General features: G+C 39.5%; 1 protein-coding gene across 1 annotated transcript in view; it reads right to left on the bottom strand.

Moving 5' to 3' along the window:
• The window catches only part of ZNF704 (zinc finger protein 704), a 301875-nt gene that overhangs the window by 225174 nt on the left and 58642 nt on the right, over positions 1-18059 (bottom strand). The gene's annotated exons all lie outside the window — the stretch shown is intronic.

The following is an 18059-nucleotide window of genomic DNA, read 5'->3' as shown; positions in this document are numbered from 1 at the left end:
AAAGAAATGGAAAAATTCTTACACATACAAAACTCTGACTTAGCACAGTTATGTGCAGATGGCTATGAGGAGAGATCACACTGTCCTTCCCTGTTCTTCTTGAAGATTTTATAGTTTAAATGAGAAACACATAACACAGAGATAAAATAACATTACAAAGTAATACACAGTTGGTACATCTGTCATAAAGCAAAGAGGCATCACAGACACAAAAGAAGCCATTCAGTTACACAAAAACTTTGAAGACTTAAAAGTATAAAGCCTCTAAAAAGAATTGAAAATTTTAAAACATTTGTTCTCTCCTCTAGAACTGAGAAAACTCAAGTAAACAAACTCTCAAATTTTTCATGCTGATTACGTTTATAACAAGAGAACTCAGAATTATACAGACAATTCCCAAGTTACAAACGAGATCTGTTCGTAAGTCTGTCTTTAAGTCAAATTTGTAGGTAAGTCAGAACAGGTACATACGGTGCTTATTTAGCATCACCTAGTCAAATGTTTGTCTCAATATATAATATATATTTTCTTTTTTTAAAGTAGCCCCAGTGGTGCAGTGGTTAAGCGCTCAGTTGCTAACAAAAGGGTTGGCAGTTCAAATCCACCAGCTGCTCCCTGGAAACTTTATGGAGCAGTTCTACTCTGTCCTATAGGGTAGCCATGAGTCAGAATCGACTCGACAGCAATGGGACCTCAGTTAAGGCCTTAATATCATCCCCTCTGAAGCCATATAATAAAGAAGTCATACTAATTTTCTTATCATTTTTAACTAAATGCAATGATAATTAAGGTTCAAGACAAATATAAAATTAAATCTTCTGAATTAAATCCTATTCAGAATTTGTGGTAACTGAAAGAGGAAACTGAAGTTAAAGAAAAATTTTTAGAAAGTAATTGGTACCGTACATGAGATTTGCAGAAAACTATACCTACTCCTCACTTAGCGACTGTCTAGTTATTCAACATTATGCATTTATGATGATCCAGAGAAGAGCTCACATCAGTACTACTCAAACTATTTCAGAGCATAGAAAAGGAAGAATACTCCCAAATTTATTCTATCAAGCTAGCATAACCCTAATACGAAAGCCAGGCAAAATACCACAAAGAAAGAAAATTACAGAACAATATCTTTCATGAATATAAAGGCAAAAATTGTCAACAAAATTCTAGGCAATGGAGTTCAGCATCATATCAATAATAATAATAATAACACACCAGAACCAAGTGAGATTCATACCACGTAGGCAAGGATGGCTCAACATTAGAAAATCAATCAACGTAATTCACCACACAAACTGAACAAAAGAAAAGAACCACATGATTATCTCAGTTGATACAGAAAAGGCATTTGACAAAGTCCAACACCCATTCCTGATAAAAGCTCTCGGAAAAATAGGAATAGAGGAGAAATTTCTCAACATAATTGTCACGGATCGAATTGTATCTCCCCCCAAAATATCTGTCAACTTGGTTAGGCCATGATTCCCAGTATTGTGTGATTGTCTACCATTTTGTCATCTGATATGATTTTCCTCTTTGTTGTAAATCCTATCTCTATGATGTTGATGAGATGGGATTAGAGGCAGTTATGTTAATGAGGCAGGACTCAATCTACAAGACTGGATTGTGTCTTGAGCCAATCTCTTTTGTGATATAACAGAGAGAAGTGAGCAGAGACAGGAGGACCTCATATTACCAAGAAAGTAGCACTGGGAGCAGAGTGCATCCTTTGAACCTAGAGCTCCTGTGCAAAGAAGCTCCTAGACCAGGAGACGATTGATGACAAGGACCTTCCCCCAGTGCCAAAAGAGAGAGAAAGCCATCCCCTGGAGCTGGTACCCTGAATTTGGGCTTCTAGGCTATTAGACTGAGAGAGAACAAATTTCTCTTTGTTAAAGCCATCCACTTGTGATATTTCTGTTATAGCAGAACTAAATAACTAAGACAGAATTTGGTATTAGGAGTGGCGTGCTGCTCTACCAAACCAGAACCAAACCCAGTGCCATCGAGTTGATTCTGACTCATAGTGACCCTATAGGACAGAGTAGAACTGCCCCATAGAGTTTCCAAAGAGCACCTGGCAGATTTGAACTGCCGACTCTTTGGTTAGCAGCCGTAGCATTTAACCACACCACCACCAGGGTTTCCATGCTGCTCTAATGGATACCCAAAATGTGGAAGTGGTTGCCTTGAAGAGACTGTTGGTGGAATTATGGATGTCAGACAATTCTGATGAGGACTCAGAAGGAAACGAGAAGAGCTGTTACACTGGAGATAGTACAGACGGTGAGAAGCAGCAGCAGAGAACTGGGAGCAGCAGAACCAGGAGACCAGTGCAAGATGGCACTGGAGCCGACCCATGGAGCAAGAAAACTGAGTGCCTTTTCACAGGAGGCTTTCCGGCAGAGTAGGTTGCCTCTGAGCACTTATTAGTAGAGCGAGGTTTGCCGACTCACAGCGCAAGAGAGCTGAGTGCCTTCCAGCCAAAGTTTACTGGAAGAGTGGGGTATCTCCAGGCACTTATCGGTGTAGCTAAAGAGCTTTGGAATACTTGCCCCAGCAGGGCAGACATGGGTGGTGAGTCCTGAGGGGCCCAGAGGCCAAGGAATCAGGAAGCAGAAGCTGAAGAGACAAGGAACATAGGAAGCAGATCTGCCTTGGTCTGAAAAGGTATCGCCATGATCTCTGGGGTCTCAAAGGGTGGAGCCATGGCCTCTGATATTTCTAAGGGTGGAGTCGCCACTCAGATATTCTAGGAGAATGTACCTAAAGCTGAGGGAACAGTTGCCATTCCAGTGGGCTTTCTTGGTAAAACTAAAGCCCAGGGCCAAGGGGCCTCCACTCAGAATCCGGAGAGTATGGCCAATACCTAGAGTCTGGATGGCAGGGCCATTGTGTAAATGGTCTCAGAGAACAGAGGATTATTTTCAAAGCCATAAAGGCTAATATAATGTGTTCTGCTGACTTGCTTGGTGCCTGTTATCCCTTCTTTCCCTCCAATGTCTCCCATTTGTAAGGAAATGTCTAGCTTGTGCCTGTTCCACCACTGTACTTTGGAAGCATATAACTTATATTCCAGATTTTACAGATGAAGAGAAATTTTTGAATTCTGGACTTGGAACTGATTGAAAACTTCTCTTATAACATGATGGGGTAAATGTGTTTTCATGTGGCAAGGACAAGGGTTTGGGGGGGTCAAAGGGTGGAATATCATGGATTGAATTGTGTTCCCCAAAAATACCTGTTAACTTGGCTGGGCCATAATTTCCAGTATTGTGTGATTGCCCATCATTTTGTCATCCGATGTGATTTTCCTATGCGTTGTAAATCCTATATCTATGATGTTGATGAGATGGGATCATTGGTGGTTATGTTAATGAGGCAGGACTCAATCTACAAGGTTGGACTGTGTCTTGAGCCAATCTCTTTTTGAGATATAAAAGACAGAAGCGAGCAGAGAGATAGGGAGATCTCATACCACCAAGACTGCAGTGCCGGGAGAGAGCTCATCCTTTGGATCTGGGGTTCCTATATGGAGAAGCTACTAGACCAGGAGAAGACTGATGTCAAGGACCTTCCCCCAGAGCCAACAGAGAAAGAAAGCTTTCCCCTGGAGCTGACACCCTGAATTCGAACTTTTAGGCTATTAGATTGTGAGAGAATAAATTTCTCTTTGTTAAAGCCAACCACTTGTGGTATTTCTGTTGTAGCAGCACTAGAAACTAAGACAATAATAAAGGGCATCTATACAAAATCAACAGCCAACATCATTCTCAACAGAGAGACTAAAAGCATTCCCCCTGAGAATGGGAACAAGACAGGGATGCCCTTTATCACTACTCCTATTTAATACTGTATTATAAGGCCCACCTAGAGCAATAAGGCAAGAAAAAGCAAGGGCATCCAAATTGGAAAGAAAGAAGCAAAACTACCCCTATTCGCAGATGATATGATCCTATACACAGACAACCCACAAGATTTCACAAGAAAACTACTGGAACTAATAGAAAGATTAAGCAGAGTAACAGAGTACAAGACCAACATACAAAAATCAGTTGGATTGCTATACACCAACAAAGAGGACTTTGAAAACCAAGAAAACAATATCATTTATAATAAAAACTTTTATTTTGTCCAAAAGCTATGGTAAAACATGTAGGCTAAAAAAAATAAAATACTTAGGAATAAATCTAAACAAGGACATAAAAGACCCATACAAAGAAAACTATAAAACACTACTCCAAGAAACCAAAAGAGAACTAACAACATAAATGGAAAAACATACCACAGATAGGAAGACTCAACATTGTGGAAATATCAGTTCTTCAACATTGTGGAAATATCAGTTCTACCCAAAGTGATCCACAGATATAATGCAATCCCGATCCAAATGCCAACAGCATTCTTTAATGAGAAGTAAAAACTAATCACTAACTCTATATGGAAGGGAAAGAGGCCCACGATCAGTAAAGTGTTATCGAAAAAGAGGAACAAAGTAGGAAGCCTCACACTACCTGACCTCAGGACCTACTATACAGCCACGGTAGTCAAAACAGCCTGGTACTGACAGAACGACAGACACATAGACCAAAGGAACAGAAATGAGAACCCAGACATAATTCCATCCACCTACGGTCAGCTGATCTTTGACAAAGGCCCAAAGTCCATTAAATGGGGAAAAGACACTCTTTAACAAATGGTACTGGCAAAACTGGATGTCCATCCATAAAAAAAAAAAAGAAATAGGATCCATACGTCATACCATACACAAAAACTAATTCAAAATGAATCAAAGATCTAAATATAAAACCTAAAAATATAAAGATCATGAAGAGAAAATAGGTATGACACTAAGCACCCTAATATATGGCATAAATAGGATACAAATCGTAACGAATAATGCACAAAGACCAGAAGATAAACTTGATAAATGGGATCTCCTAAAAATTAAACACTTATACTCTTCAAAAGACTTCACCGAAAGAGTAAAAAGAGAACCTACGGACTGGGAAAAAATTTTTGGCTACAATATATCCGGCAAGGGTTTAAAGTCTAAAATCTATTAAGATTTTATTGTTTCAACACTGCAACAATAAAAAGATAAATAACCTAATTTAAAAATAAGCAAAGGATATCAGGAGACACTTTACCAAAGAAGACATTCCGGCAGCTAACAGACACATGAAGAAATGCTCGTGATCATTAGCCACTGGAGAAATGCACATCAAAACTACAATGAGATGCCATCTCACCCCAACATTAGTGGCACTAATCAAAGAAACAGAAAATAACAAATGTTGGAGGGGCTGCAAGGAGACTGGAACTTTTACGCTCTGCTGGTGGGAATTTCAAAAGGTACAACCACTACGGAAAACAATATGGCACTTCCTTAAGAAGCTAGAAATATAAATACCATACGATCCAGCAGTCCCACTCCTAGGAATATATCCTAGAGAAATAAGGTCTGTCACACGAATAGTATGCATACCCATGTTTATTTCATTACTCACTATAGCAAAAACATGGAAACAACTTAAGTGCCCATCTGAATAGCTAAACAAATTACAGTATGTACACACAATGGAATACTACCCAATGATAAGAAATAATAATGAATCTGTGAAACATCTCACAACATGGACGAACGTGGAAGGCTTTATGCTGAGTGAAATAAGTCAATCACAAAAGGACAAATACTGTATGAAACCACTATTATAAAAACTGAAGAAAAGGTTTACACACAGAAAGAAACAATCTTTGACGGTTGTGAAGGAGGCGAGTTGTGGGGAGGGAAAATCACTAACTAGATAGATAAGCGGTAACTTTGGTGAAGGAAAGAGTACATATTATACAGAAAGTCAGCATAATGTGACCAAGGCAAAGTCACAGAAGCTTCCTAAACACATCCAGACACCTTGAGGAACCGAAGTGGGCTTAGGCACGGAGACAATGGCTTTGGGGGACATGTAGGTCAGGTGGCATAATTCATAAAGAAAATGTTCTACATCTGACTTTGGTGAGTAGCACCTGGGGTCTTAAAAGCTTGCAAGCGGCCATAGAAGATACATCTACTGGTCCCACCCAGTCCAGAGCAATGGAGAACATAGAAAATCAAAGATATAAGGAAAATGTTAATCCAAAGGACTACCAGACCACAGCTACCACAGCCTCTACCAGCCTCAGCTCAGAACAACCAGATGGTGCCTGGCTACCACCACCAACCATTGTAAGAGGGATCACAATAGAGGGTCTCAGACAGAGCGGGAGAAAATTGTAGAACAAAATTCAAATTAACAAAAAAAGATCAGACTTACTGGTCTGACAGAGACTGGAGGAACCCCAAGACTATGGCCCCCAGGCACCCTTTTAACTCAGAACTGAAGTCACTCCCAAAGTTCACCCTTCAACCAAAGATTAAATGGTTCTATAAAACAAACATTAACATACGTGAGGAATGTGCTTCCTAGTTCAATCATGTACATGAGACCAAATGGGCAACGCCTGCCCCAAAGCAAAGACAAGAAGGAAGGGAAGGACAAGAAAACGGGAGGAATGGAAACATGGAAACCAAGGTAGAGAAGGGGTGAGTGTTGATACATCACGAGGATGGCGACCTATGTCACAAAACAATCTGTGCATATAAATTGTTGAATGAGAAACTAATTTGCTCTGTAAACTTTCACCTAAAGCACAATAAAAATAAGAAGAAATCTAATATCCCACTATTTTTCACATGAACCAGGTGATTGGAATGGTACCACGGGCTGTGGAGTGTTCCTTCCCTCGAGGAGGGTCTCCAGACAGCCTCCAGGAAGCTGGGCCATGCTGCCCCGTGAGCCCTCTGCTTCCTCCTGCTGGCAGGGGCACATTCAGCTGCGGTGAAGAACAGGTCACCTCCATGGTCATGGGCCCTGGGTAGACAACCAGACAGCACCAAAACATAGAGCGCCTGTTCTAGGTTCCCAGCTCCTATGCAGCCTGAGACCCTGATGCGGTGGGGAGGGAAAGAGGCACTGGAGAGGGTGTTTGGAAGAAATGTTAGCAAGGTTAATAACATCTCAAAATCCATGAGGCTGCAAGAGGGAATGGATTGTCTTATAGACCTGGGAAATGTCTTATAGGTGTGTGCATTTTCAAACACCTGACACTGATTAATCTGGCTAGAGTTACCAGATGTTGTTGGTACATCCCAACTGGGCCTGTAGCCTCCGCCTCAGTGGGGCCTGGCGCCCAGCTAGGCTCCCAGCACCCTAGCAGGAAGCCCCAAGCCTCGGTGACTCACCAGGCTGAGCTGGCAGAGCAGGCTCTGGATCATGAATGAACACAGGGCTTGCAGGGGTGAGAGCGAAGCCCTGGAGACAGCTTTGCAAGGGAAACTCTGTCTTAAGGTCCTAAATGTACAAAGAAGAATCAGCCTATCTGGTAACCGGCAGTGGCTACAACAATAGGTTCAAACACAGCAACTGTGAGGATGGCGCAGGACCGGGCAACATTTTATCCTATTACACACAAAGTCGCTGTGAGTCGGGCGGCACCTAACAACAACATCTGGTAACTCTAGGCAGATTAATCAGTGTCAGGTGTTTGAAAATGCACACACCTATAAGACATTTCCCAGGTCTATAAGACAATCCATTCCGTCTTGCAGAGTCAAGTTGGGGAGTCAATAAATTCTCATTTACCCACTTAAATAAAGAAATGCTTCTTTGTTTTTAAGTAGGAGAAAAATCACAAAGAATTTTAAATTTCTGTAAATGATTGACTTGATTTATATGTATAGAAGCTAAAGCTGCAAACTTAGGGCATTTTCAGAATGAAATGAGAACATGTGTTAGATGATAGCAGAAACTGGCAAAATATGATATTAATTACTAGTAATTCTCAGAGTAAAGCTCTGAGAAATACGTGTACTGGACTCACAGGGCCTGCCCACGTAGATTTTCCAGAGCCCAGAAAGGCAGAGACGATTCGTGCCTTGGAATCCATGAGGCTGGAATGCATCTTTTCCATAAACACACGGAGCTCTAAATCGAGTCCTCTGTTCTCCTTGGCCTGTACTTGTCAGGGAGGACAGAGGACCCTCTTCCCATGATCTTCCTGTCAGATCTCCACCCTGCTCCACAGGAGAATGGGGAGCCACTTTTGGTTGACTTATAACTCATTAAAAACTCACCATATTTCTCAGACTGCATTAATAAAATAAATTCAGGCTCCAAGAAAAATGAGTGCCTGCTTTTAAGAGCTATGTTTTAATGAAATGAATACACACTATAAAGAAACTTCCAAAATGCCATGATTTTTCTATAAAAAAAGGTACTTTGGAAAACTGACAAATGAGGCGACAAATACTTTAAGTATCCATTGCTTATCATTATTCTATGCAACTTTTTCTTCCTAGATATGGAGGTGAGTTGCTGTTGTTAGTTGCCGCCGAGTTGATTCTGACTCAAGGCAACCCCATGTGTGCAGAATAGAACTGCTCCATAAGGTTTTAAAAGCTGTGACCTTTGGTAAGCACATCATCAGGCTTGTCTTCCAAGGTATCTCTGGATGGGTCTGAACTGCCAACATTTCAGCTAGTAGTTGAACACTTAACCATCCGTACCACCCAGAGACTCCATGGAGGTGAGAGGGAGGTGTTTTGTACTTCCGTAGCAGCCCACTCCCAGCCTATGTTACAACAGGTGACCCATAAATACCAGGCATAAAAGAAGAAAACTAAGGGCTGGTTTTGATGATCCTAAGTAGTTCCTCTCTAACTGTCAGAAACCCTGGTGGCGTAGTGCTTAAGTGCTACAGCTGCTAACCAAAAGGTTGGCAGTTTGAACCCACCAGGTGATCCTTAGAAACTCTATGGGGCAGTTCTACTTTGTCCTATTGGGTCACTGTGAGTTGGAATTGACTCAGCGGCAGTGGGATTGGTTTTGGTCTCTAAGTGTCAAACATTACATTCATTAAATATATAAATATTCATTCGTATTAGCTGGACAATAATTGACATCCTTTTCTCCCTTGGGGTCAACTGGGCTGGTTAAATGAATTCAATCTAAAGTTTAAAAGGAGAGAAAAACATGACAGGCAGTCTAGCTTTTAGCTTCAAAATTTTAGGGGTGGAAATAGCACCTAGAGCAAATTAATACAAAGTAGAATAAATTTCCTAGAGAAATTACGTTATAATTGTATGTCATGCTCTTAGCCAAAACTTTATAATAAATTATACTACTCAACACTGCAAGCTAGAACTCTTCTATAATACATTTTAAACAAAAAATTAATCTCTCAATAGCCATCAGAGAATTTTAGCTCTGTAATGGGTTTTTAATAGGTTTTAGAGAAAGGTAGCCCAGACTCCTTATTTAAAAGTAGAATTAAAGTGACCAGAAATGACCAAGACGACCAAAAAATTTGTAAAGATGAGTGAAGATTTTAGAGACTTCGAGTCCTGGGTTTGTAGCGCTGGTGGATAACAGGTGAGATAATAATTATATCACTATGATTAAAAGCTTACCCATATGTAATACATGCCCTTTCTTGTGGTCTTTTATTCATATCAAATATTTTACTAAGAAGATAATAAAAACAAATGAACAAAAGATTTCATAGGACAGGAGAAAGTATATGAAGTTAATTCTTGAGAAGCTGTGCTAGGAAATGGCCAGAGAAACAGGTGTTGGCTAGAGGTAGGTCCTGGACAAGGGAGGATGTTTTACGATGGGAGATAGTAGAGGATTTTGAACACTGAGGCAGATAACAGGAAATAAATGAGTAAGAGTGGGTAGTAGCATTAGATGGGACAGAACCGACACACAGTTAATGCCAATGAGCACAAGCTTGAACCCCTGTTAGATGAGCAGAGGATAACAGCAAAAGGAAGATATGCTCCCATTTACGTGACATTTCCAGAACAGACAAATCTATAGAGACGGAAAGCAGATCAGTGGTTGCCCCAGGCTGGGAGTGGGGGCAGGAATTGATTGCAAAAGGACACAAGGGAACTTTCTGGGGTAACGGGGATGTACTAAAACTATATTGTGGTGATGTTTGCAGAACACTATAAATTTACAAAAATCACTGAACTATATTCTTACAATGGGATGAACATTATGGTATATAAATTACAGCTCAGTAGAGCTGGTTTTTGTTTGTTTTTAAAGGAAGAAAGAAAGAACTAAATCAGGAGTAACTCATGTAGAAACTGTAATCCCAAGAACCCTCAGACCAGAAACTGGGAAACTGTGCCACAAACAGGCAGTCACAAAGACTGCGCATCTATTTTTTTTTTTTTAAACATAGGCTGCTGCAAGCAGTTGTGCAGTTGTATCCTGCAAAGCTGTGAGACGGGGCTACAATTCCCACCCAAGCCAGGCCCCCAAGCTTCCTCACCCCACGGAAGAAGGGAATTTTCCCAATTGATCCACTGGAAGAAGAGTTTTTTTTCTTTTTTTTTAATATTTTTCCCCAATTTGCATGATACCCTGATGGTAACAGGAAACTGCTGCTCTGGTGATCTGCAGGGACTTGGCTAGATTCGTTTCCGTCCTTGAAGATGGTATCAATTAACTATGTGAATCATAAATATGAGCTGATATTCTTGTTAATGAAAAAGTTGAGGCAATCTGAGAAATCACACGATACCATAACTCATACGTAGCCAGAGGGCTCAACAACAGAAGACAGCCAGAAAGGGGAAAAAATCTGACTGAACGGAGAGAAATCAACACCAGGATTAAAGCTGGTAAATGCGAAAAGTTAGAGGGAACAAAGCATGTATAGAACTTAGTAACACGTAAGGATGCTCAAATCTAGGGGGGTAAATGGAGACTTGTCAAAGAAGGAATGGCTTCCCACAACTTAGGGGTTCTTTATAAATACAAGCAAGAGAATAAGGCATAGGTAGGAGACTGAGAAGTCTCCCATAAGAGATACCAAGTAGCAGGGTGGAGCTGACGTGGCTGTTCACAAGTTGGCTGTTGTGTGTCTTCCTGGAGCCTGGGTCATTTTCCAAGTCTACTAATTTCCTACCACCACCAGCTGCAAATAGATACATAACTACTTGTTATCCCCAGTAGCTTTAAAGACTTATCCAGGAATACGGAAGGATTTAGAAATTTCCCATAGGGTTTTGTTTTTTTCTTTTACCACTGGAAGCTTTAGAAGGTAAAGGAAGATACTGCAAGGTAATAATTGGCTAAATAAGTCAGAAAATAATGACTTAATTCTCTACACCAGAATAATGGGCTCTTGTTAAAAGATAATGTGAACCTTGTGAGATCAAGAAGAATTTGTCAAGAGACTCACTGACCTTAAAAAAATGGCTTTAACCTGAAATTTGAGGAAGAAGATACCCAGATAAAACTATCAAACCAGAAGCCCTTTATGGCAAATAAGAAAAATAGCAAGAGTGTTGACTAGTAAGTCTCAGGAGAGACTATCAAGGCAGAGTTTTAGGAACAATCTTAGTCTGGATGAAAAAAAGTGTCAGCTGAGGAAGGGAGAACTAATCTGATGATAGTTCGCACTGATGAGATTGGAAGTGGAGGAATAATACTTGATTTCAGTCGCTGCATTTCAAGACGGATACTGACAAACCGGATAAGCACAATAAGGGGATCAGAACGGCAAAGGATCTTATTAGGAGGAACTATTAATGTCTAGAAAACAGAAGGCTTATGCAAAATGATACAGCCTCTGTGGAAAACAGTTTGGTGGTTCCTGCTCTTAAATAGAAAAAAAATTTTTTTTTTTAATTCTATTGTGTTCTTCTAGAAGCCCGATGAAGAACAGCTCTACTCTGAAACACATGGGCTCACCATTAGTCAGAATCATCCACAGCACCTGGCTTGTCTTTTGGTTTGGTGTTCCTTTAGAATCAGATCAATGGCACCCATTGCCTCATTAGGCTAACTTCTTTCTGACCTTGATTTACTCTCCCTTCCTCTTCCTCTTTTCCTGTTAGCCCTCTTCTAGCACATTACGAATGAAACGCTTGGTATCTATAAGAAATACTTATTACTTTCTATTTTAACTGTGTTTTCATCCAATCATAAACTGTTAAGAGAGAGGAATCCCGGAGATTGCCCAGTCTCACTGAAACATTTTATTTTTCACTGTTTTTGTTTAGTTCAAATGTACTTTTCATTTTAAATGCTCGTTTATTACAAAATGCATGCTTGTTGCTAAAATCTCCATAAAACCATAAAAATGTGTATAAAATAAAAAGGGGAAAGCTTTCTATTCCTCCTCAAGCCTGCCTATCCAGTTCCACCCTCTTGGAGAGGGCAATCTTTTTTTTTTTTAATTGCAGTGAAAATATACACACCAAAACATTCACCAGTACAACAACCCCCACAGTTAGAATTCAAAGACATTGATTACATTTTTCATCTTGTACCACCATCATCTCTTTTTCCAAAATATTTCACCACCTTTATCATAAACTCAGTGCCCCCAAAACAAAAACTGCCTTTCCCCCTCCCTCCCCTCACTGGTAACCATGGAAACATTTGGCTTCTATATATTTCCTTGGCAACAGGTTTGAATTTTTGTCATGTTTATATATTTGCTTATTTAATATCTGTGGTCATACAGTATTTGTCTTTTTATGACTGACTTACTTCACTTAGCACTCAAGGTTCACTCCTGTGGTGGCATGCATCAGAAATTCCTTTCTCTTTACAGCTGCATAAGATTCCACTGTGGGGAGGCATCACATTTTGTTTATCCAGGCATCTTTTGATGGACATTTCTATTGTTTTTACTTTTTGGCTATTGTGAATAGTGCTGCAACAAACATTCGTGTACATATGTCTGTTTGCACCGCTGCTTTGAAGTCTCTTAGATATACAGGTAAGAGTGGAATTGCTGGTCTAATAGTAGCTCTATGTTCAACTTTTTGAGGAACCACCAAACTGTTTTCCACAGAGGCCGTATCATTTTACATTCCCACCAGGAATAGACGAGGGTTACAACCAATTTTTATATACTGATCTTGTATCTTGCAACCTTTCTGAACTTGCTTACTAGCTAACAGTTTTTTTTTTTCCTCCTTTTGTTTGTACTTTACATGAAGGTTTACAGAACTAACTAGCTTCTCATTAAACAATTAGTACACATATTGTTTTATGACACTGGTTACCAACCCTACGATATGTCAACACTCTCCCTTCTCGACTTTGGATTCCCGATTACCAGCTTTCCTGTCTCCTCCTGCTTTCTAGTCCTTGCCCCTGGGCTAGTGTGCCCCTTTAGTCTTGTTTTCTTTTATGGGCCTGTCTAATCTTTGGATGAAAAGTGAATCTCAGGAGTGACTTCATTACTGAACTAAAAGGGTGTCCAGGGGCCATACTCTTGGGTTTCTCCAGTCTCTGTCAGGCCAGTAAGTCTGGTCTTTTTTTGTGAGTTAGAATTTTGTTCTACATTTTTCTCCAGCTCTGTCTGGGACCTTCTAATGTGATTCCTGTCAGAGCAGTCAGTGGTGGTAGCTGGGCACCATCTAGTTGTACTAGACTCAGTCTGGTAGAGGCCGGGGTAGTTGTGGTCCATTAGTCCTGGGGACTAATCTTTCCCTTGTATCTTTAGTTTTCTCTACTCTCCCTTGCTCCTGAAGGGGTAAGACCAGTGGAGTATCTTACATGGCTGCTCACAGGCTTTTAAGACCCCAGACGCTACTCACCAAAGTAGAACGTAGAATATTTTCTTTATAAACTATGTTATACCAATTGAGCTAGATGTTCCCCGAGACCATGGTCCCCACAGGCCTCAGCCCAGTAATTCAGTCCCTCAAGGAGTTTGGATGATTCCATGACCTTGCCTTGAACAAGTGCTGGCTTCCCCAGTATTTTGTACTGTCTTACCCTTCACCAAAGTTACCACTTATCTACTGTCTATTTAGTGTTTTCCCATCCCCATCCCCTCCTTCCCTGGTAACCATCAAAGGTTGTTTCTTTTTGTATGTAAACCTTCTGATGAATTTTTACACTAGTGGTCTCCTACAATATTTGTCTTTTTTTGATTGACTTATTTCACTCTAGGAAGGACAACTTTTAATAATTTACTGCAAAACTTCAGGTTACTTAAAATGCATTAACTCTGTGCATATACAGTTTGGAGTTTTAAACATAAATGTGGTAATACTATGTGTGTTATTCTGCCACTTATTTTTTTCACTTCACAATAAATCATGGGCATCTTTTTATGTTAGTTGTAAATCTACTACTTTTTTTTTTTTAATAGTATAACATTTCATGAGATATTTTTAAATCAATCTCTTCTTGATAGATATTGGGGTAATTTTCAATTTCTCATTATTAAAAATAATGCTACAATAAACATCCTTGTGTATACATGCACATACCTTCATGTACTTGTGCAAGCACTTTTGCAAGAAAAATTTCTGGAGGTTGAAATTGCTGAACAAACAACCCGTATTTTCTTTAATGCAGAACAAAGTATAGAACACCCATCAGTGGACATACCATGAGGTCACTAAAAAGGACATCAGAATATGTCCATGATTCATTAAGAGAAACATGTATGCAGCAGACTAATCTGTTAGGCATGGCTTCACCACATTTAAAAAATGAAGTAGTTTGCCAAAAGGCTGCACACCCATGGAACAGAAGTCTAGGTGGACCAAAAGGTTTCTTTCGCTTCTTTTCTTACATAATTTGATACATACACAAACACGGAACTTTTTAAGTAGTGAGACTATGGGAAATTCTTACTTTTTAAAGGTTTTTAAATAAAAAATTGGAACAAAAGATATGTTTTTTTGTATATGTTTATGAGAGTCACAAAAATTACAAAGAACATAATGCTCTGTGCTGGTCAACATCTGAGGAAACTGGTACTCTCAAACACTGTTGGTAAGGGTACCCATATTTTAGGAGGCTGGCTTGGCAATATGTAGCAAAATTTAACTGTACACTTCCCTTGTCATAGCAATTTTACGTCTCAGAAAAGTATACTGATGCTTATCACAGCACTGCTTATAGTACTTAAAAAAGGAAATTACCTAAGTATCCATCAATAAAAGTTTGGGTTAAAAATGCACAAATAAAATGTGTGGTTAAAAGCAAAAGCATATCTCTATGTTTATTGACATAGAAGGATGTTTAATATTAATTGAAAAAAGCAGGTTACAAATAAATATATGCAGTTATGATTTCATGGCGGGGAGGAATGTGTACATATAAAAGGAGAAAAAATATTCTGAAAGGACATTCCAAAATGTTAACAATGATTTTCTCTGCAGGGAGATTTATAGGCAAGTTTTGTTTGTATCTTGTTTGTAATTTTCATAATGTCTATGTATAGTTTTATATTTTAAAACCTATAAAGTTATTCTGAGAAGAGCCATATAATTTGTATATCAGTAGGCTTGTCAAGAACGTCTCATTTATATAACTTTTTCTTCTACCAGCTTTTCAGTTATTCATATATGCATATATTAAAGAGGAAAAATGAATTACTTAAAATAATACATCCACTGGCATTGTTACTTGCGTTGATTATCAGGACCTCTCCATCATGTTATACTGTAATAACTACCATTGAATGTTTCCTTCCCAGCCTTCATCTAATGCATCACAGACACACACATTACCCAGTGTAATTTCCTGCAAGGGAACAAAGCTCAGTGTTCAATCATGAGAATACCCCAGTTACGGAGTCAACTAACAAAAAAAACTCAGATTTTTTATTCCAATGAACAGCTTTTGTTTTTCTAGGAAAATAAGAAGATAAGAAGTGTGTCTAAGAATATGATGTACTTCAGAAAATTACAGTTTCTAAACAAGAAGTTAGCAGTATTATTTGAGTCATAAATTTATCTAAATGGTGTCCTTTGTAAATCTGCACAACTTTCTAAGACAGGGACTGAGGGCTCATCAGTCTTTTTCAATACAAAGCATCTGGTTTCCATAGGATTCCAACAGCACATTGGGAACCAGGGTGGCTTCTGACATTAGCCCACTTACTTGACCAATCCTTCCTTCTGTCTACACTTAAGTGTACTTGAGGCCACCTTAATCATTAATGCCCTCCCTGCGGATTTACAGTAATCAGATGCCAAAAAGCACGTGTCAGCACTCACTACTGGAAACTGTCCTCATACCTACTCATGGCAACCCAGATTTGAGGAGTTGGCTCTGGAGGTTAATTGCGTTTCAAGGAATAATCAGCAGAAAGCCAACTGTGATGGTTAAGATTGTGTGTCAACTTGGCTGGGCCATGATTCTCAGTGTTTTGGCAGTCGTGTGAGGTTGGGGTCACTCCCCTGCTGAGATTTGATATCTGATTACCCCCATTACAGGATCCTCTGTGAGCAGTCAATAGGTTGAAGGGGAGTTTCCTTGGGCATGTGGCCTGCATCGAATCTGGGAAGAAGTTCTGGCAGGGCTTGAGGGCTTTTGCTCGTTCATATAACCTCCTGTTCTTCGGACTTGAGCTAGCAGCTTACCTGCAGTCTTGATGCCAATCTTGGGATTTGTCAATCTTCACAGCCTGCGAGCAACGGCCCTGCTCTCCAACCTGCAGATTCTGGGTTTGCCAGCCTCTGTGGCTACATGAATCAGGAGAAGCCTCTATCCCAAGCCCACAGACTTGGGACATTCCAGGTTCTACAACCACGTGAGCCATTTCCTTGATATAAATCTATCTCTATATATATATTTATACGTCTTACTGGTTTTGCTTCTCTAGGGAGCCCAGCCTAAGATACCAACCCGCTTGCCTCCTGGGGTTTTCTATATAGTGAAAAAAAAATAGTATGGAAACTCCAGAAAATAATATGAAATTCAGGCCACACCAAAACCGCTCTTGAAGAGCAAGCCACAGGAGGCAAGTAAGTAGTCCACATGGACGAGCAGCTCTTAAGACCCTTTGATCCACCCAAGAGAAACCACAAGGTCACACCTGACAATCTGTATAAGAGAATTTTTCCTATTTCAGATTGTGTCTCCCCACATTAGGATTTATTTTTAAAACTTGTTTTCATAACCCACAATAAATACACATTAAATATTTGGCGACTGATGATAATGACAGAGCAACCACAGTAAGGAACACATAATCAGAACCACAAGCTTTACAAAATATTACAAAGGTAAAAGCAAAGTTTAGATTAATAACAGGAACAACTGATGGTCCTAATTAATTTGAAATATTACTGCCAAGGGTCATGCTCAAAGAAAGATCAGAATCTTCAATCAACTGATAAAACTACATCCAAAAGTAGCAGAACCCTACTCCTGACTTCAAATTAAACCCTTCAAATTTCATTCTAAGTACACAGAAAAATAAGTTTGGTGGCAAATCTATCCAGTTCTAACAAATAGCTATAGCAGAACCACTTTTAAAAACAACTGTTCCCAATTACTAGGCTCCTGATTTATATTATTCCCTTAGCCCCCTGAAACCAAGGAAGTGTGTGACTTTTTCCTTAAGTACATTATTTTTCTATACCAACACAGAGTAACTGGCTGATAAAAACCAGACTGGTTTGGTGGTGGTGATGATGGGCCAAGAGGTAAAACTCAGCAAGATGGTATGGAAGCCCTGCATTAGGTGTTGGCATCATACATGCCAACCATACAACTACACTATCTCAGCAATTGGTGGTATTAATGCTGGGTTTACTACAGCAAGTTTTATCTTTAATATCTTGACCAGTTAATCGTCAACAAATCATGACTTGGCTTGCCTAATGTCAAATTAGTCTGCAGTGCATGTAAGATGGAACATTATTGTAAAAATCTTCAATGGAAGGCTCCTTGGCTCAAGTTTCAAGTCTTCTGTTAACATTATGCAAGTGAGAGAACACAATGTGGGCATTTCTAAAAAATCCTTTCTGAAAAGTTTTGAATAGGAATATGCATTTCTGTAAAGTCCAATATTAAAGTCAAGCTCAGCTAAGTTCACTTGGATTTTTTTTTTCCCAACCAAATGTAAAGACAGATGGAAAATCAGTTAATTTTAATCTATAGAATTTGAACTTATTATATTGGATAAGTATTCCATTTGGATTATATAAATCCAAGTTTAACTCAACCAATCAC

The sequence above is a fragment of the Elephas maximus genome, chromosome 15 (genome assembly GCF_024166365.1).
Source record: "Elephas maximus indicus isolate mEleMax1 chromosome 15, mEleMax1 primary haplotype, whole genome shotgun sequence".
Lineage (NCBI taxonomy): Eukaryota > Metazoa > Chordata > Mammalia > Proboscidea > Elephantidae > Elephas > Elephas maximus.
This window is presented reverse-complemented; position numbering and strand designations above follow the sequence as displayed.